Raw genomic sequence first — 20,512 nt, forward strand, 5'->3', positions numbered from 1 at the left:
ACCTACCAATTATATTTCTTATTCCTTGTACCTTTTCCCTGAATTTATTTTTGAAAGATTAAACTTGTGTATTAAATTCTTATATACATACCTAATGACTTTATCCTGAATCTTTTTTTTCAAATTCTCAACCAAAGATACATTTATTGATTTGAGAGAGAAGAAGGGAGAGAGAAACATCAATGTGAGAGAGAAACATCTATCAATTGCCTCCCATATGTGCCCCGAACAGGGATCACACCCACAACCTAGGTATGGTCCCAGACCAAAAATCGAACCCACAACCTTTTGGTGTATGAGACGAAGCTGCAACCAACTGAGCAACCCAGCCAAGGCTATCCTGCATCTTTGATTAGTTTTATTATATTTCTCAAGAAATAGGATTTCCTTTGAATTCTTAAAAAGATGCCTTTCACATTTCTCACTCTCTTACTAGGGACTTGGATTTTAAACTTTGCTTTTTTTTTTTTTAGGGAAAAAAATGCCTATGACAGTACAAATGTAAATAAAATATAAATATACATAAAAGTTCATAATTAGTAGAGTTTTCCATCCTCTCTGTTTTCTGTACCTCAGCTTTTCAATCACCTTATCCCAAAGATTAAAAAAAAAACACACATACTGAAAAATGGTGAGAGTATTCTTGGCAACAAAATAAATGATCTCTCGCCCACTGTATTTCTGATCCATGTAGGCTGAGATGACCCAGAAATTCTTCCCTTAACATTACAGGTTATTTACACTCAGGTTTATTTTACCCCACTCTGTAGTACTTTTAAAATCATTTTTTTCTTTCTAAGATTTCCCCTCTTTATTTGTTAACATCTCTCCAGTTCCACTTATTCTTAAAATCTGATTCATGACTTTTTTTTTACAGAAATAATTGGATATACAGGTGTATACCCAACACAGAAGGTTTTGTGTTGTTTTTTTTTTAAGTTCAGGACTTGAAATCTCTAACATCTCCCCCTTCATCATTCCAGACATTTTGGTAGGTGTTGATTTGTCCCTAATATTTTTGTGTTTGTAAATATGCTAAATTCTCCCTTAATCAGAATGGTTAATTTAATTTTCTAAAGAATATACAGTGTTTTTTATAAACTTGAGCTCTTGGTGAAAATAGTTATAAAATGTGTGTGGAATAGTTTCAAATTTATATTTTTTAAAGTACCGTAGAACAAACAACCTACCCTTTTGGGGGACATTTTTTATTGTCAAAAATACATAACATATAATTCACCATTTTAATCTTTTTTAAAGCCTATCTTTTTTTGTGTGTGGTTATTTGAGGACTTTGAAGACTCAAGATTAGGATTTAGAAATGGACATAAAATTGTAGAGCTCGAAGGGGGTTAGAAACCATTTTATTAATTAACTAATTTTATAAGAATCAGTTAGTTTGTTAATCTGGTAAATTAAGCACCAATTGTGCTAGATTCCTGGAGATGCAATGTTATTAAGACACATACATCTACTTTCAAGATGCTTATGTTCAAAAAGTCACTGAGAATACTATTAAATGGTATCATCTTTCTTCTAGGCTCCTAGATTAGAGGAGTGGGTGTTGTCTTTTGAATTTCCCTTCTCTGAATTCTCACACTCATTCTTTGTTCCCACTGCCACAATTCTAAGCCAAGTTCAGTTGACAAGGAAGGAGCATTCTAAGAAGTGGTTGAGGATTTGTTTATGTTACAAACTGAGGTTTTACAGTCACTGTTGAATCTAGAAAAGAAACCTATAATGGCTGCTTCAACTAGAACAAATTCTGTGTTTCACCTTTTAGTTTCATCATACTCAGTTTCTACCTTAGCAGTCCAGTGTCAATGGGAAGAGTGTGTAGCCTCCACTCCAAACAGACTTATCTTTCATTCATAGACCACTTACATCACTAACTCAAAGCCTCCTCCCCCTACATGGAACACTGGCCTTCTTTCCTTCTACGCAGCTATATCATGCCCCTTATGCAAGGTTCATGACTTTCACATAGTACCTAAGAAACTGAACACCTGGGATAATCTTGCTAGTACTCTGTGGAATTGACTTCTTTGGTGACCATAAATTGAGCACCCACCTTCTGCTGGGCCAAGGGAATAGGTTCCCTGAGATTTTTTTGTGCTTCGGGAAAGTGATAGATTAGAGTGATTTCTCTCCAATGGCTAAAGATTTAACTTTTATACTCAGAAATATTATAGACATATTTCTTCCTTTAGAGAAAACCAGTTAGCAGTGAGAGAAAGTAAAACCACCCTATAGACAGCAATAGAAACCAAAGGTTTTAAAGACTCCTAACGAAGTTTGCACACCTCATTTCAGTTGTTCCTAAGGGTCACCTCTGTGGCCCTGCCTTTCTTGACGGTTGGCTTTCCAGTCCTTCCTTGGATTTCATGAGCCAATAAATTCCCCTTTCTATTTAAGTTTGAGGTCTGTTTTTGTTATTTTCTAATAAAATATAATCATGCAGGTGGTTAGAGGCAAAATTAGAACCAGGAGCCAGATCTAACTGCTGATCTACAGCTTTGCCAACAAACAATGCTGCTGTCTCTCAGAGGCAAGGATTCATGCTGATTTTCTAATTCTTTTTATATTTCCTCTCACATAGTGCTGGGAGCAAAGTAGACCCTGAACAAAGAGTATAAATGTATGCAATTCACTGTTATGGAGAGAATACTATCTTGAGTCTGAAAAGCTAGATCTGCCACTGACTTCCTCTATAAACTTAGGCAAATAAATTACTTATCATCTCAAGAGGTATAAATCCTCATTGCAAAAATGGTAAGAATAACAGTCCTATCTACCTTATAGGATTATGGAAATTCTAAAATGACCTTATACAGATAACAAATTTTTAAATTGTAAAATAAATTAGGAAGTATAAACATAAATGTACTAATAATAGGAAATTGAACTGAGAGTGTGCTGAGGACAAAAATATACCTTGAAGTTTTATTTAAAGAACTGAATCTGGTATCTTACTGTCATCTTAACATCATTCATATATCTCTAATTATCTCAAACTCAGCATATTCAGGTAGAACGCATTGTCTTCTTCGTACTTCAGCCTTCATTCACCGCCCCTTCGACTCTCTTCTCCACAGTGCTTTCAAAACTGAAAAGCAAATTTCATCACAGTTCTACCCTGCTTAAAGTCCTCCACTCTTTCCCTTTTGCCTTCAGGATAAAATTCGAGTTTTGCTTTGGCACTCACAAAAGACTAAATTTAGATCTCTTAGGAAACATTAGGAAAAACGGATGATTGAGGTCTAGTTTACTCAAAATTTTGGTTTCACAGAGTCTGTTCAGCAACCTCCCTGGCTTTTTGCTTTCATCTCCCACTCCCCATGAGGTATGCAAGCCAAAGGGACGTAAGCAGGGTGAGGGAAGGCAGGTGCTACTCAAGCCTCACATAGAAGGTCTTCATCATCCTGCCCCTGCCCCTCTCTCCTACCACTGCTCTGATATCCTCACTGTGTATTTGGTGATTCTGAAATGGAGTCCCCTGAATATTTCATGTTCCTTAGTGCCTCTGTGTGTCGGTTCATATTATTTCTCTCTGTCTCGATTTCTCTTCTATTTCTTACCTGGCTGAGTCTTTGAAAATTGTCTCCTATACTAGGCCATGAGTCAGCTGCAAATGAACAGTTTTCTTGATGTCTGTATCCCTAGCACCTAAATGCTTACTGAATAACTGAATGAAGAAATACAAACAAAATACCTTTGGAAATCCATTCCTATAGAACTCCCTAGAAAGATGCTGAAGCGTAAAGAGAATGTTAAAATGTGTATGAACTTGATTATTTGACTTTGGCTCATTCCCAGTGCAGCTGTGGGTTATAAGAGGTCATTCCCTTATTTGGTCCTTATGCAAGTCTTTGAGGAGACCTGATGATCCTTAGAGATATCACAGGCTCTAATCAAACCAGTGTGTCCAGTTGCTACTTAGTAATAAACTCTTTGGACTTATTCAACTGAAATGACCACTAAGGCAACAAGAAAGGGAAACCTTTCCTTTGTGGATAACCAATTTCGATAATAAAGGTAACATTAATTGGATCTTATACAACATATATTATTCGATGTGCTTTACAGATGGTAGCTAATTTAATCCTCACAACCCTGTAAACTATATGTTCTTCCTGTCTTCATCCTACATATGAAAAAATCGAGGCACAGAAATATTAAAGAATATGCTCAAGGTCACAGAGCTAGTAAGTAGTAGAGCCTGGTGTCAGGTATCTGAAAACAGAGCCTGCACTCTTAACACATTCTGCCTCCCAAGAACTCTTAAAAGCACTGGTTCAGTTTTTGTTATTCTCTTATTATCATCGTTATGTAGGATATTCCATCTCCTGCCTTATCATAAATAACATTCAGTTGTCTTCTTTTTTAAAAAAGATTTTATTTATTTTTAGAGAGAGGGGAAGGGAGGAAGAAAGAAAGGGAGAGAAACATGGATGTGTTGCTTGCCTCTTGCAGTCCCCCAACCAGAGTCTGGCCCTCAATCCAGGCATGTGGAATTGAACCCACAATCTTTCACTTTCTGGAACAACACTCAACCCACTGAGCCACACTGGTCAGGGCTCACCTGCCTTCCGAGTCTTGAGCTCTGACATTATATTAAGTTGATCATTAAGATATGATAAACATATACTACACAAAATGTTACATGGAGCCATACAGGAAATAGAATAATTTTCAGTTCATTTTAATTAAAAGAATAAATATTGAGAGCTTTCCAAATGAAAGACATTAGGTAAGGCCTAGAGACTATCCACAGAGGAATAAGGCACTGTATGCTCTCAAGAAGCTTACAATCTACAAGGAAAGGTAAAAAAATGTATGCCTCAGCTGGTGTGGCTCAGTGGATTGAGCACGGGCCTACGAACCAAATGATCACTGGTTCGATTCCCAGTCAGGTCCTATGCCTGGGTTGTGGGCCAGGTCCCCAGTTGGGGGTGCACGAGAGGCAGCCACACATCGATGTTTCTCTCCCTCTCTTTCTCCCTCCTTTCCTCTCTGTCTAAAATAAATAAAATAAAATCTTTAAAAAAAAAGAAATGTCATGTTGAAAGACAGACTACGCCAAAATATGTCAAACAAAAAACAAATCTGAAAGGATTGTCCAGGTGAATGTGGAGGAAAACTTACAATGGAAAGAACTCTAGACCGTAAGACCCAGGAGCATCGAGCATCAAGAGTTGGACAAAAGCATATTTCTTTCATAAGGAGTGAACAAGGCTAGAAGGAACAAGGTTGGGGATTTGGGATGAAAGGCTGATCTGGTGAGAAGGTAGATGAGAGAATTTTTACCCTGAGGCCTGCTTCTTCTTAGAGAACTGCCCTAAAGCAGTGGCTGTACTGACTCAGGCCAGAGGTTTGGGTCATGGGTAAAAGAGGGAGGCATAACCAAAGTTTGGTTAATATAATTTGTTTCTTTTAGTGGGAACAAAACAGTTTAGCCAGTCATTTATCAGACAATGGGAATTTGGAGGGTCTGCATCTGGCTTTGTCATAGGTAAACAAGCCAAGAATCTTTTCTAAGTCATCTGGAGAAGGGATGTTTCTTGCAGTAAGCTATTTTTACAAATGGGTGGGTGCACTCCTTCACCTTCGGGTAGAGTTCAACATTGTCGAATAAAACAAGGAGGCATTACGCTATAATGAGATTCCTGTTGAGAAGTGAAAGTGTTAATATTCTTTGGATGTGAAGCCCAAAACTATCTGAGTTTCATTTCAACACCTAGACATAGTTAGTTAACCGGATACACCCATGTCTAATGTATACAGGACAAAGACTCCAGTAATTAAAAATTTATTTGGAGCATAGCTATCGTATTGTTTTCAGAGCTGTTCTTATTACTGTTTAATGCCCTTGGAGAATCACTAAGAATAGGAGTGGCTGACAGACACAAAAATTGTTGCTTAAAGGTAAATAGCAACAAGGATAACAAGGAGGGTTGGCACCAAGCAACCTGAGATATTCTCAATGTGAGGCTAGTGTGGACAAAAAAGGGGCCACATACTACACCTGACAAGCTCAGGGAAGGCCTGTATGGTGAGCCTTACAAACTCAGAGACTGAAAGCAAGCACATAGGATGGTCTGAAATGAAAACGTGTAACTAAACATGTTGAGTCTTGGCAGGTAGTCACATTCTAGGCCAATATTTTCCTTGACAAACATCAATCTTGACCTAACTTGAGCCTGTCTATCTTGATAACATACCTTTGGAATGCCAGAGTAATCTTTTCCAGACCCCTCAAGCCACACCCTTCACAACCTTCCACTAGAGCAGTAGACCCAGAGCACAAACCCCTCATTGCTGTCTTGTTGTCCGCATACCATCTCTGTGCTATAATGTTAGTTGTTAACTATCCTGTACCCACCAATGCAAAAGAGGTATGTGTCTCTTCATTTTGCTCTTTATTCAGTCTCAAAAATACCTCTTGCCTTTGCTTTCTCCCACCTCCCTAATCTACCACCAGTGAATTTTATTTAACCCACCCCTTTGGGCTCCTCTGTTGATTGTAATGTATAAAGTAATAAAATAAGCTGCAAAACTACCATTCTCCAGAGCATTTTCTCAAGCTGTTGAGATTTTGCTTCTTGGCAATTGCTGTAATTGGTTTGCCTTGGCCAGTGTGGCTCAGGTGGTTGAAACCTTGTTTCATGCACCAAAAGATCACAGGTTCAAATCCTGGTCAGGGCTGTGGGTTCAGACCCCAGCTGGGTGCATATGAGAAGCAACCAAAGTTTCTCTCTCACATCAATGTTTCTCTTCCTCTCTGTCCTTCCCTTCCCCTCTCTCCAAAATCAATAAGTATGTCCTCGGGTGAAGATAAAAAATAAATAAAGTATCACCAACTTGTTTAAAAAACATTTTTTGAGAGAAAACTTCAAGTCACAGAAGAAAAACATAGTGTGATTTCATTTATATAGGTACAAAAGAAAAGCATACACAAGGTTTACCCAGAAAGTATCCAGCCATGTAATATAGAAAATAGAGGCATTTATTGAAGAAGATACAAGATACAAGAAACATTCTACATACAACAATGACACCTTAGTCCCCTTCAAAGTAGGCACCTTGGGACCTCACACAGTTCTCTGATCTTTGTTGATTGCAGCCTGAACATGTTAACATTCCCAGGTGTTCTGTCTGTTGCAGGCCTTCCAGAACGTGGATCACTTTCAACAGATTCTTGACTATAGTTGAAGTGTCTGTGCCATACTTTTATTTGCGTTGCCCTCATTGCATTGTCACTCAAAGCCTTCTGAACCATCTGAATAGTTTCAGGGAGGAACGTCCAAGTCTAACATAAGATTTGATGTAGATTTGTTGCTCTACTCGCTCAGTCATTTTGAATGCAATGGCCACACAGTACACATGCTCACTCAGCAGCGTCCATCGCCCCCACTGACTAGTGCAGTGAAGTTGTCATTGTTTACCCATATGCATTCCAGTCCACTCTCCTGGGCTGCCAGGTTACGTCAATGTTGCTCAAACTGTTCTCATTATATTAACAATGGCTGGATTTTTTCCAGACAGACCTCATATACGGGGTGGGGCAAAGGTACGTTTACAATGGTTTGTATGGAGAAATAATACAATAATTAATAAATAATAGTACAAGAATAAACTACTTTGTGAACTCACTACTGTAAACTTACTTTTTCCTCACCTTGTATATAGTGCTTACCCAAAGAATGTAGAGTGATTACCTCTCAGGTGCTGCAGAAAGGGCACAAAGCAGGTGTCTAAAGTATCAGTAATTTTTTTTCTAATCTGGGAGTTGGTATGTAGTAGTATTAGTATTCTTTTTTCAGTATTCTATATATTGTGCAGGTGCATCTTGTAGCCTTTTGTATGCATGATACATTTTAAAACAATAGAAATTTAAACAAAGTTTTAAAAATCAGGGCCATTGTAATAGTTGTGCTTCATTGTACCTAAGCAAAGGCTGAGATACATTTGCCAGAGCTTACCGACTCCTGAAGTGCGAGGACCTGAGATTTTAGCAGTATCTGGGTATTACGGTGTTTACAGTAAACTGTACTGATAGTGTACCTACGGTCAAGTTCTCTTTTCTTTGCAAGTAGGAGAAACCCAACTCAAACTAGTTTAAACACAAAAGGGCTTCTGTTGGCTGTGTAACTGGGAAATGCAAGAATGTTTCCAGTTTCAACTACAGTTATAGTCAGAGTCTCAAGTGATGTCATTAGAATGTTGTCACATACCCACTCTCAGCATTTTCTTCACCCTGTTTTTGTCTTTTCTTACAGACTTTCTCCAAATGGTGGCAAAGATGGCCATCTGCATCTTGAAGCTGGCAATCCCAGCAACATAAGAGTTCCTTTTCTTCAACATTGTGGGCAAGTGTCCCCTTTGGGACTCTGGTTAACCCTGCTTGGTCCCTCTTCATGGCCAGTCCCTGCTGCCACAGGCATGCAGCATCTAGGTAGGTCAGACGATGGTGGTGGTGGTTGCTCACAAAAAATAATTTCAGAGCCTCAGTTATGTACTCATGTTTCAAATTCTTAAACTGTGGAATCATCCCTCAGGAATGGGTCTAGAAAGTACTCAGCAATATTTTGATACAAGGATCAGCTCTATTAATGGAATTTCTCAAGAAAATCATTTATTGCAGCAATACATAATGTGGCTTTTGTGACTTGTACAAAATGATTCATAAACTTTCCTGATTAATGGCTCCAGAACTTCAAAACCAATAGCTTTTTTCATGGCATTATTGCTTTCTCACAGACTAATTATTTTGCTATGTCTAAAGCAGGTGTTGTTGTCCAGACAAGTGCTAAGAATTCCTGACTAGATTTTAGAACACATGTAGAAACAGTTTTGTCCATTACCTTCTGAATTTTCTTCCCCATTTCCATTTTGATTTGTAAAGTATAAAATTCTTACTCTACCTCCCATGTCACTCAGAGCAATGACCTCACATTCACAGAATGTGGTCTCTAATATATGTGGGCTTGAAGGCAGTGTGCACAGTGGTTGGGAGATAAGCTTTAGAGACAAGTAGAAGTAGATTCAAATCCTAGCACTGTTACTTGTTGGCTGTGTGCTCTTGGAATAAGTAATAATGCTTACCTCATAAGCATTTTTGTGAAGAATAAATAGGTTATTTATGTAAAAACACTAACCCATTTACTGGCATACAGGAAACATTTAATAAATCATAGTTATTGCCATTGATCTTCTCTACGACATGCTAAAATTGCTATTTTTTTCTTTAAAGTATTCATAGTAGCTTTTAAGCTTTCTTATTTTCTTGCATCCATTATTCTAGTTTCCAATCTTTTGGTCACTGAATGAAAATTTATTTGGACAATGAAAGATCCTAAAGAATTTGTCATCAATTTTGTTTAGAGTTGGTATTTAAAATTTGTAGTTATGCCCTGGTTGGTGTGGCTCAGTAGGTTGAGTGCTGCTGGCCTGCAAACCAAAAGGTCACTGGTTCAATTCCCAGTCAGGGTACATGCCTGGGCTGCAGGCCAGGTTACCAGTTGGGGTCATGAGAGAGACAACTGGTCAATATATCTCTAGCACAATGAGGTTTCTCGCCCTCTCTTTTTCCCTCCCTTCCCATCTCTCTAAAAATAAAGAAAATATTAAAAAAATAAAATTAGCAGCTATTAAGTACATGATACATGAAGAGACAACTTGTCAATAAAATACATAAAAAAACACCCTGACCAGTGTGGCCCAGTCGGTAGGGTGTCATTCCACAAAGCGAAAGGTCACCAGGTTTGATTCCTGGTCAGGGCATATGCCTGGATTGCAGGGTGTGTATGAGAGGCAACCAATTGATGTGTCTCTCCCTTTCTGTCTCCCTCCCCTCCCCTCTCTCTAAAAATAAGTAGTGTTTTTACAAAAAGTAAAAAGTAAGAATAAAATACATAAAAACCATAATTGTGAAATTTTGGAAACTTATAACCCAGAGGAACCATAGGTTGGATTCCTTTATCATTGTTGTTGTGTGTCTCATAACATTTTTATTTAAAAGAAAAAAAGGTGAAGAAAGGGATATTATGAAAATAAAGGAAAGATGAACATTTGAAATATTTCACTGCCATGCTAAAGAATTAATAGTGTGTGTGTGTGTGTGTGTGTGTGTGTTTGTCTTTGGTCTGGAAATGGTGGTTTTACTCAATTCCCAGCGGGCCCCTCCAGGTCCCTGCATGCCATGCCAGTTCCATCACCTTGCTCACACACCAGGAACACTTTAGCTGCAGATACACCCCCAAACAGACACACCCATAGGCAGCTGGGATTTCTCTGGTTCACGTCCAAATCTCACCCTTCCTGCCTGTGTAACTTTGGGCAAGTCCCAGCCTTTCTGAGCCTCATTTTCCCATCTGTGAATGGGGAGCAAAATCTCCACCTTCCAGGGAACTTCTGGTGTAGGGACATTGCACAGTCCTTCTGGTTTCTTACCTTCTTTTTCTTCTTGGTCCTAGTAGCTAATTTAAAAGCCAAGGCCATTCTTTAATACTGATTGTGCAACCCCCAAGGCCAGTGTATTAGTTTTGTATACTGCATGACAAATTGCCATAAATTTAGTGACTTAAAACAATATCCATTTACTATCTCACAGTGTCTGTGGGTCAAGTGTCCGGGCACAGGTTAGCTGGTTCTCTCCTTGGGGTTTTCTCAAGCCGAAGTCAAGGTGCTTGCTGGGGCTGTGGTCTTGTTTGAGGTTGAGTGCTCCTCCTAGCTCACTGGTTGTTGGCAGGATTCTGTTCCTTGCAGTTATCAGATTGAGGCCACCATTTACTTTCTGGCTGCCTGTAGGAGACCCATGTCAGATTCTAGAGGTCACCATCAGATCTTCATCATGCGGCCCTCTAACAACAGAGCAGTTCAGTGCTTTGCAGCCAGCAGGAGAAGAACTCTCCAGGCTGCTCTGGAGGACAGAGAGAGTCTAATGAAATGCAGCCAAGAATTAATCATGTTTTTAAAAATTATTTTATGTTGTCCTGGCTGGTATAGCTTAGTGGATTGAGCATGTACTTGTGAACCAAAGGGTCACTGTTTTGGTCCCCAGTCAGGGCACTTGCCTGGGTTGTGGGCCAGATCCCCAGTAGGAGGTGCATGGGAGTCAACCACACACTGTTTCTCTCCCTCTGTTTCTCCCCCCATTCCCCTCTCTGTAAAAATAAATAAATAAAATCTTTAAAAAATTATTTTATGTTTTTCAGTTACAGTTGACATATAATATTATATTAGTCTCTGGTATACATCCCAATGATTACACATTATATAAGTTACTAAGTGATCATCCTGATAAATCTTGTACCTATCTGGCACCATACATAGTTATTACAGTTTTATTGACTTTAGTCCCTATTCTACATTTTACATCCGAGTGGCTGTTCTGTAATGACCTATCTGTACTTTTTAATCCCTTCACCTTTTTCACCCACCCCCTCAACCCCCTCCCTCCCATCTGGCAACCATCAAAACATTCTCTGTATCTATGAGCCTGTGTATGTTCTGCTTGTTCATTTATTTTGTCCTTTTAGATTCAGTTATTGATAGATATGAATTTATTGCCATTTTATTGTTCATATTTTATTGTTCATATTATTGATGTTATTTTTACTTCTTCTTAAGGAAAGACCCTTTAACATTCCATGTAATAGTGGTTTGGTGGTGATGTTTTTAATTGGAGTTGTGCAAGGGTGTGGTACCTGTGCGATAAATTTTCTGTATTGAATTAATTAGATAAGTGCATTTAATTTAAGTCCTCGAGAAATACTGCTCCAACTCTATAATACATCATGTTTATACTTCTTTTGGCCAGTAAATTGAGACAGATATGCAATTAAAGTTGTCAAGTGTTACTACAATATCCTTATCATCCTGAATCTACTAAAATAGTTTTAAAAAAATATTCCTGGTGTGATTCACAAAAGAACTTTGGCAAGTGAAGACTTCCATTTACTTTAGCCCTTTTGTTATATACTGTCACATTCTAGTGAGAGTTAATCATAATTTTAAAGATAGTCTATTAGTATTTCACATCTGTTTAACACTATAAATTGGAAAATTTTGGATAATATTGGAATATCCAAACATTGAAGGTGTTGGGAATTATGAATTGTAAAGGATGAAAATTTTAGTCACGTCTCTGGTCAATGAGTTTTGCCACTAGAGGATTGAAGCTGTTTTTAAAGTCATGCTTGTGCAAAGAACCTGATGTTTATTGGACTTAGACTGTGTCACCATGCATGTTAAAGATAATTCGGCTGAGATGTTAGCTGAATCTCATACCTGTTCAAAAGTTTATCCAGTAAATGCTGGTAAATTTGTTGGCTTCACCTCAGTTTAGCCAAAAGCAAAAAGATTTATTCAGTTTAGCTGTCTCTTGTCGAGGGTTTGTTTTCAGTAATTTAGGGCAAACGACCAAAGAAAGGAATACACAGCTTTGAAGGATTAGAGTGGTGGAAGTGGATGTTTCATGTTTCAAAGGGTGCTTTCAATCTCTTTTATTCTTTATAACTTAAGCTGCTTATTTTGTTTGACGTGTTTTGTTTTGTTTTTTCAGTGACTGTTGTTGATAGCACCTCTTTGTTTGTCTGTTTGCTTTTGTTTTCTTTCACTGACTTTGTGGACTTAACTTCTTTTGTAATGCCAGCCTCGCCTCACTTTGCACCCCCACTAGGCTTTTTATGTATTCTCTTTCTGTGGCTCACAGAGGAAGGCTAACGTTTTTGTGTTTTTTTTTTTTTTTTTTTTTTAGTAGGAACTTCAGCCAATAGTTTGAGGGCACTGGTGAAAGAAATATAGTTGCAATGACTCCACAGTCGCATTCATTGTACCTTCAGACCTCCTGGAAAGAGGTTCCTTTGGAACCTCTTGGCCCAACACAGTATCTGGTCTAATAGACCCTAAGGACTCTCTCTTCAGTGTGTGTGTATCTATTTATGTCTATTTATATATATATCACATGCAAATACATATATATCATATACAAGTATATATATGATAGAAATAGAAGTACATATGTGAAATAAGATCTTCACACACCGAATTAATGTTAGCTTTAAAGAAATACTTGTCTTATAAAGAAAAATCTGGGGTGGGTTTACTAGATGTATTATCAGCATTATAATTCTTGCACAGTAGCTTTATTTCACATTTATGAGGGCATATATGTGAAAATGGGCTATTATGCAATCACTAAAGTTTTTGTTTATGAATTTATGATCATATATATTCGAGTATTTTTATTTATAAATGTATTTTACAAGTGAAAACCAAGAGGGATTTATTATAGTTATGATTTCATTTATGTAAAAAAGTAGATAAAAAGATTAGAAAAAATTACTATTGCAAAGGTTAGCAGTCCAAATACAGTAATTTAACATTTTATATCTAGCTGTGCTTTTCAATTTACTCCCTTTGAAAATGACATTTTATCCCACAGCTTTCTCAGAATATCAACAAAATGTACTAAATCAAAGTGTACAAACTGTGAGGGTGGTTTCCAAACTTTTTTGCATATTAATTATTTATTTTTGCATTATATATGTCTGTAACTATACTAATATATTGTATATTTTATAGTACACAGGCAGTTTTAAGGAGGAAATAAAAACATAAATAGATATTTATCTAATAGTTTCCTTCCATAGACCAATGGATTGTCTTGCATAGCCCTGAAAGACACACACCAGACTTTGGAGGCCATTGCCTTAGAAAACTAAAAACTTGAATAACCTTGGGTATTTACATGCTTTGCTCTTCCCCATTATTTTAAAAAATTTTTATTTATTGATTTGAAAGAGAAACATCAGTTTGTTGTTCCATTTATTTATACATTCATTGGTTGATTTTTTTTAAAGGTTTTACTTATTTATTTTTTAGAGAGGGGAGGGGAGGGAGAAAGAGAGGGAGAGAAACATCCATGGGTGGTTGCCTCTCGGGTCCCCCTAATGGGGACCTGGCCCGCAACTCAGGCATGTGCCCTAGAGTGGGAATCAAACTGGCGACCCTTTTATTCTCAGGCTGGCTCTCAGTCCACTGAGCCACTCCAGCCAGGGCCATTGGTTGATTCTTGCATGTGCCCTGACCTGGCATCAAGCCTGAAACCTTGGCATGTGAGGACTGCACTATAACCAACTGAGCTACCTGGCCAGGCCTCTCCATAATTTTTTTAAAATAATATTTGAAAGTAAATAGTAGAAAGAAAATGAGATCAAAATTATACATGCCTTAGATGCTAGATTTTTGCATTTATTCTTTGAGGCTTGTGTTTACTATTCAGGTTCAAAATTTGGCATTTGTGACTTAACTTTATGTTTAATGGCATTTTATAGGAAAGGCTAGCACTATACATGAAACTGTCAGGCAGAGCCGACAATCTAATGAAGTGGGCATGTAACTGAATGCAGGTCCAGCTGTCTGCTGCAATGAAAGCTAAATTTGTGAGACAGGAGCTGCTGAGAAGGAAAGGGGTTTATGCAAGTGTAGGCCACCTGAGAAGATGGGAGACTTGTCCCAAAGCACATCTTAACATCTCAGTGCAGCCCTGGCTGGTGTGGCTCACTGGATTGAGCACCAGCCTGTGAACCACAGGGTCACTGGTTCAATTCCCAGTTCAGGGCACATGCCTGGTTTGCAGGCCGGGTCCCCAGTGCGGGATACTTGAGAGGCAAACACACATTGATGTTTCTCTCCCTTTCTTTCTTTCTCCCTCCCTTCCCCTCTGGCTAAAAATAAATAAAAAGAAATTAAATCTTAAAAAAACAAGACAATTGAAAAAAATCTCAGTGCAGGCAGAGGTTTTTATAAAGAGGGAGAGGGAAAGCAGAACAAAAAGATCAAGGGGAGGCATTTGAACAGTTCTCTATGTGCAGACCAGCACAGTCCATTCCAATAAGGATCTCAAAACTGGTCAAGCGATGCTCTTGTGTGTGTCATCTTGGTTTTCCTGCTGAAGGTCAGCAAATCTCCCAGAGCTGAAATGACTAAAGGTTGGAGCCTGTGTCTTTTGAATTTAGCTCCTAGGATTCTTTTTTCTTTAATTTTCTTTTAATCCTCACCCAAAGATATGTTTGTGATTTTTTAGAGAGGGGTGGGGGGAGGGAGAGAGGGAGAGAAAGAGGTCGGTTGCTTCCTGTATGCCCCCTGACCAAGGATTGAACACTCAACCTAGGTATGTGCCCCGAATGGGAATTGAACCCGCAACAGTTTGGTCCAGAAATGACGCTCCAACCAAATGAGCCATTTAGCCAGGGCAGTTCCTAGGATCCTTATACAAACATGCTGCTTTTCTACAGAGTACATACTAGTTAGCGTTAACACTTACAGAAACAGTGTCAAAGGAATGGTAGGGTGAATTACAATTTTCCACTGTTAAATGAGAAGACTGTGGGTGTTTCCTATTACTTGTAAGGTGATTGTAATCACTCAATATATTTTTTAATTTTGTTTGATTATGATTAAAAGTATGTGGGGTTTTTTTGTCAAATGAACACTGTGTAGGTGTTTCATTAAAAAATATTTCAGTATATGTGCTGCCAAAGCAAGCACTATAAAAAGTATTTTACTAACTGTTTTGTAAGCTGTTGTATGTCAACAAATATTGTTTTTCATTTCCTGAGAAAATGTGTTGAAATATCCCATTATAATTGGGCATTTTCCGGTAAACTTTGTGATTCTCTTAAAAATTTTTATTGGGGAAAAAAGCTGGCAACACTTTTTGTACAATTTAGGAAACTAGAATGGACTGTTGTTAAATTTCTGTTGACATAAGAAATGCCCAACCCTGTAGAGAATTTTTTATGAGTTTATTTGAATGAAAACTGGTGACATATGCAAGGGAGCAAGATCCCAAATGCTTCAGAGAGTAACAGTTCACAGTTTCTTTTATGCATTTGAAATTAAGGAAGGAATGTAAGGAAGATTAAATGAGTGGTAGAAAGCAAAGCGGGGATTGGATTACAAGATTATGTGTTTTTTTAAGGGTGGTTACACCTTTGAGGGGTATTATTTCTGGCATTTCAAAGGTGTGTTAACCTAGATCCACAGGAACAATGGACAAAGCTTGCTTAAAAACCTTTCACTGAAGAAGTTAAAGGGCATGACTACTCACCTTGACCTGTGCAGTTAGGAATTTATGATAGCACTCCTTTTCGCCCACAGGTCTTGGACATAAGTGCGGTATTATGGGCTGTGCAGGAGAATACCACGAAGTGTCATGATGCCTGCGGACTGCTTTCAAATGGTTCAGAGAGAAAAACACTCACAAATGGTGAGCCCAGGCAAAAATTCTATGTAGACTTATTATACTATTACTCTCCTTTTTCTGTAGATTTGAAATAAAAAGTTGGAGGAACATGAAGTAAACAAAAAGGTGTGTCTCAGTTTTGTTTGTTACTTGGGTTCGTTCATTAGATTCCACATGTGAGTGAAATCATATGGTACTTGTCTTTCTCTGACTGGTTTGTTTTGCTTAGCACAATGTTCTCCAGGCTCATCCATGCTGTTGCAAAGGGTAAAATTTAACTCTTGAGTTCCCCCTATCAAGAGCAAGCCATGAGAGAAGAGGCACACTATTACATCTTTTTGCTCTTTTTGCTAAAATTTCTCAAATTCACAGTCATTTGTGATGGGCTTTTTGAAACAATAGGACTTATGAAATTCTAATAATAATTGTTGACTTGATTTAAGACTAATGAATGTGAGCATAAAGGAGCCACACACTGAAACTGACAAGCTCACGGGAGGCCTGGGTGGTGGCCTTACAAACTCAGAGACTAAAGTAAAACCACAAAGGATGGTCTGACATTAAAACTTTTTGTGTAAAGGCAGTTTGTGGTAGAATCTAGACTAGAATTCCTAGTCTAGACTGACATAGGTCAGTCTTGTCTTTAATTGAGCCCATCTGTTGTCTTTTTGCATCTATGATAACATACCTTTGAAATGTCAAAGTAACTTCCCTTTTTCTGAGCCCCTTGAGCACAACCACTACAGCTTAACTGTTGCTGTTATCCTGCGAATTGTTGACTGTTAACTATCCTCTACCCAGCTATGAAAAAGAAGTGCATGTCTATCATTCGACCTTTTATCCAGTCCCAAGGGTTTCCTGCTTTGCTTTCTCCTGCTTCCCTAATCTATCACCAACAGATTTCATGTACCCTGAAATCTGTGCAAAAGCTGCCATTTTTCTGGAGCATTTTCTCAATTTGTTGAGGTTTTGCTTCCCAGTAGTTGTCAGTTTGGCTCAAATGAACTCATAAAAATTCTGACATGTTTGGATATTTCTTATGTTGAAACTAGACTCGCTTAGGATTTCTACTAGCTCTGACCCTCATATTCTCTCCATTCATGTTGGATCCGCTTCCATAACAGAGTTTACTTGTTAGGGCAGTAGTTGCATCAGTGAAGCCACAGCTCAGACATTCTAGTAAATGTTCCCATGATGCATCATCTCAAACCCTTTGTGAAAGAAAGGGTATTTGAAAGTGATTGCGTGGTTAAATGCACAAACACACCTTTGCCTACAGCTAAAACAATGTGTACTGACTTGAAATAAAATTAAGTCTGTAAAATCAAAACAATGAAGAAAAAAAACAGAGTAAAAGGTAAATATCCAGTAATAAAGGTTAACTAGCCTTGGTCAAGTCCTCATGATATAAGCTTACTTTCAGCCTTTTCTTTTGTAGCATTTACCCATTTGCCACTGGTTCAATGTCTGCATTCATAAGTTCTTGATGGCAGGGATTCTGTCAGTCTTTTTTTTTCCCCTTATTTTAAAGATTATTTATTTATTTATTTATAGAGAAAGGGAGGGCAAAGGGAAGGGAGAGAAACATCAATGTGTGGTTGCCTCTTGGGCACCCCCAGCTGGGCACCCGGCTCACAACCCAGGCATGTGCCCTGACTGGGAATTGAACCGGTGACTCTTTGGTTCATAGGCTGGTGCTCAATCCACTGAGCCACACCAGCCATAGCCTGTCAGTCTTTTATACTGCCTTATTCCAAAGTGGATAGCAAAAAGGTTCATTGATTCAATAATAAAAATATACCACAAAACATTTTAGCACAGCTATAGGGATCAAAATAAAATGATTTTTCAGATTCCTAGCAACTAGGACAAAGGGCGAAGCAGCTGCCTGACTTGGCTTGTGGCTTGTCTGTATTCTGGGATTAGCCTCTGTTTCACAAATCAATGTGGAAAAAAAAAAAAGAAACACTGTATTCTAAGAAAGTCACTCTGCATTCCTAGTTGCTAGTGTCTTCAGGAGCAGAGTACAGGGTCCACACTCCTGCCCTTGGTTTCAGGACAGGACTTGGGTCTGTTGGAGGAACAGCTATATCCTAATTACTAAAATTCTGCAGTACACCAGAAAAAATGTATTTTTGCCGAGCTGACAAAAAAATTAGGTATAATTTTGATTGATTTACAAAACAAAATAATACTTATCTACCCTTTCTGGTACAAAGTGACTTTTTAAAAAATCAGGTGCCTATACTTGTAAATAAGGATTTCTGATACCAAGAATTTACCAATCAGATGCAACTTACGTAATGTGACCAATAAGATGCAACTCCATTATATGACCTAGGTTCAAGACAGGGCTTTCTCACCAGATGGCTATTGTGTTGGCTGTTGCCATTATTATTTTTTTTTTGACAGTCTAAGGAAAAAGGGGTCGGTACCCTTGACTAAATGGTCAAGTGTTACATGTTTTAAAAATTCTGTGGCACACCAGTTGAAAATGACTGGAATAGAGAATCAGGAGCACCTTTTAAAATCTTATGAAGGGATCTTCTCTGAGTTTCACACTTGTAGATGCCGAACTGCCACTCAGTTGCAATGCCTCTTGAAAGCTGAAGCCACCTGCCACATGGCTCCTGTGGCCAGCTGGGCACCTCCTCTAAGAGCTGTGTGCAGGCCAGCAAAAGCACCACACCCACCAACAGCTCCACCATCTGCTGTCAGCTCACCTGCTGCTGCACCCTGGCAGCCAGGTCTGATGGCCCAGATGGCAACTGTGGCAGCAGGTGTGGCCGTGGGCTCTGCTGTCAGCCTTATGCTCGGTTATGCCATCACTGGTGCTTCTGTGGATGAAGTAATGCTGACACCCTCAAAGCCTGACACCACAAAACAGGAGCCTCAGCTGGCCTATCAGAAGCAGCAGTAGTGTGGCCTATGTCACTACGAGATGAAACGGTTTTGGAGCGTGCCCAGAACAAGCATGACCTTAAGCTTTGTGAGGGTTTCAGTGAGGTGCTGGAACAGTGCGGATTTGCAAATGGATTAGCCTACTGAAGAAGCTCAAATTGAAGACATGGAAAATCATCTCTTGGCTTGAGGCCACAGACTTTCCATCCTAGAGGCATGGCCCAATTTGCAAAGAGGGCCCCATGATAGTAAATGCTGTTGTGACATCCTAAAAGCCTGATTGGCCACACTTTGGCATTACGGCAAGGTTGAGCTGGTTCCTCTAACCCCTGTTCCAATCCCTACAACTGTTCAGAGCTTGAAAAAAATGGTCAGTAGTGTTTGAACTGGCAGCCTCAAACGGCTCATAGTTAAGAAAGCTCTGTTGAATGGTTTGGTGGCCACAGAGGTGTGGCTGTGGTTTTATGTCAGCGAGATCATAGGCAAGTGTGGCATCGTTGGCTATAATGTGTGAAGATTAGTCCTTAACATGTTTCTTTTTGGTTTATTATTTGAATGTTTTTGGACCACAAGTGATTAGAATGATATTTCATTTTTTTAAAATGTCAAAAAAAGGAAATCATTTCTTATGACCAAGTTAATTTAATGTAAATATGTAATTGATAGTGAAAATATAAAACTACCAGTTCAACCTCTTCTCTATCATTAACAGTTTCCTGGCTTCAGATTTGTAATGGAAGAGAGTGTTCTTACTGTTTGGAAGTTCATTGAGGTGGTATGGAGTTTGGGGCTGGGCAAATGTTTGTACAATCTCCTTAAACCAGCTTTTATGATATTATTTGTGAGTCAATTAGAATAAAGTGATTTTCTTAACAAAAACAATCCTATGACAATAGTTATTTCATTTCACGATGTGTCTTACTGTACACCATAGTGATATGGGAAAATGAAATAAAAATAAGAAAATGTTAGAGGGAAAAATGAGACATATTGCAAAAGCACATTAAAACCCTGAGGTCTTGCCCAGGCTGGTGTGGCTCAGTGGATTCAGTGCTGGCCTCTGAACCAAAGGGTCACTGGTTCAATTCCCAGTCAGGGCACATGCCTGGGTTGCAGGCCAGGACTCCAACTGGGGGTGCCCAAGAGGCAACCACACATTGGTGCTTCTGTCTCTCTCTTCCTCCTTCCCTTCCCCTCTCTGGAAATAAATAAAATCTTAAAAAACAAACAAACAAACAAAAAAAAAAAAACCCTGAGGTCTTGATGTGAGTCACAGTGAAAAATGCTCATCAAGTAAGTACTTAGGAAATCCAGACTCCGCTCCCTTCGTCTGCTTCAGTGCTGTGCTGCAGACAGAGG

General features: G+C 38.7%; 1 long non-coding RNA gene and 1 pseudogene across 1 annotated transcript; both read left to right on the forward strand.

Annotated features, from left to right (window-relative positions):
• Positions 1 to 7,070: 7,070 nt before the first annotated feature.
• On the forward strand, positions 7,071 to 17,406 carry LOC118501598. Its single transcript, XR_004904234.1, has 3 exons — positions 7,071 to 7,238; positions 17,152 to 17,158; positions 17,396 to 17,406. It is a non-coding gene; the product is annotated as an uncharacterized LOC118501598 (long non-coding RNA).
• Positions 17,407 to 18,746: 1,340 nt separating this feature from the next.
• Positions 18,747 to 19,711, forward strand: LOC114492159 (annotated as a pseudogene).
• The last annotated feature ends 801 nt before the right edge of the window (positions 19,712 to 20,512 follow it).

Source organism: Phyllostomus discolor, chromosome 1 (assembly GCF_004126475.2).
Source record: "Phyllostomus discolor isolate MPI-MPIP mPhyDis1 chromosome 1, mPhyDis1.pri.v3, whole genome shotgun sequence".
NCBI classification, from domain to species: Eukaryota; Metazoa; Chordata; class Mammalia; order Chiroptera; family Phyllostomidae; genus Phyllostomus; species Phyllostomus discolor.